This window comes from Trichechus manatus, unplaced genomic scaffold, assembly GCF_000243295.1.
Source record: "Trichechus manatus latirostris isolate Lorelei unplaced genomic scaffold, TriManLat1.0 scaffold00045, whole genome shotgun sequence".
Classification (NCBI taxonomy): domain Eukaryota; kingdom Metazoa; phylum Chordata; class Mammalia; order Sirenia; family Trichechidae; genus Trichechus; species Trichechus manatus.
The window spans coordinates 9,383,712-9,384,948 of NW_004443981.1; the positions used below are offsets into that span (position 1 = coordinate 9,383,712).

The window sequence follows — 1,237 nt, forward strand, 5'->3', positions numbered from 1 at the left end:
ACACAAAGATTTTCTCCTATGCTTTCTTCTAGATGTTTTCTAATTTTAGCTTTTATCTTTAGGTTTATGGTACATTTTAATTCTGTACATGGTGTAAGATAAGGATCAAGGTTTGTTTTTCCCCCATAAGGATGGCTCCAGCACCATTTGTTGAAAAGACTATTCCTTGTCAAAAGGACTATTTCTGGACTATATTCTATGTCATTGATTATATGTCTACATATGCCAATATCACACTCTTTTGATTATTGTAGCTTGGCCATCAGATAGCGTGAATCCTCCAACTTCGTCTTCTTTTTCAAAATTTTCTTGGTTATTCTACAGCTTTGTATTTTTTTAAGAATCACCTTACAACTATAGAGGCTAAAATTAAAAAGACTGACAATAGCAAGTGTTGGTGCGGCTGTGGAGCACCTGGAACTCTCATACACTGCAGGTGGGAGTGTAAAATACTACAACTACTTTGGAAAACAGTTTGGCAGTTTCTGAGAAACTTAAATATGTATTTGCCCAGCAACTCCCAGAGAATTTATCCATGAGAAATGAAAACATTTGTCCACAAAGACTTGTACAAGATTTTCACCATTAGCACTTGTGTTTGTGTTTGTTTAATTTGTGGACAAAGACTCATAGACAGGTGCAAAAATAAATCCTCTTTTGCAACCCAGAACTCATTGTTCAGTATGAGTTTTGATAAAGATAAGAAGGGACATGCATAGTTAAACCAGTTGCCATCGAGTTCATTCCAACTCATGGTAAACCCCCGTGTGTCAGTGGAACTGGGTTCCATAAGGTTTTTAATGTCTGATTTTTGACACATTGCCAGGCCTTCTGAGTCACATCTGAGTAAACTAAAATCAGTTAGGGAGTGTGTTAACCATTTGCACCAGGCGTTTAAAGATGATGTGGGTATTATGAATCATTATGATTCCAGCACCGTGGAATTCATTAAAAAGGCATAGCTCGTAATTGATATCTTACCTATAATGATTTAGTATTCTAATTTTAATTTTGAAGTGAAACATTAAGACTGTCTCTTTTTTAGGCTTTTATCTTGAGCGCCTGATGTCTGAAGTTTCAGGTATTGGCACATCCTGCCGATCTGCACTTTTCTTGGGTGATTACTTTAGGAGTCAACAGGATTTCATTCAACTCATTCATGATAGAGGGTGTTTGAAGTTAAGAGTAAGGCAGAATCTACGTACATGGACTCTAAGATTGCCCTGAAGTGAATGAA

The 1,237-nt window shown here is 36.5% G+C and overlaps 1 non-coding gene across 1 annotated transcript; it reads left to right on the forward strand.

Annotated features, from left to right (window-relative positions):
* Positions 1-587: 587 nt before the first annotated feature.
* LOC111820666 (small nucleolar RNA SNORA40) lies at positions 588-714 on the forward strand. The gene has a single exon (XR_002824195.1). It is a non-coding gene; the product is annotated as a small nucleolar RNA SNORA40 (small nucleolar RNA).
* The last annotated feature ends 523 nt before the right edge of the window (positions 715-1,237 follow it).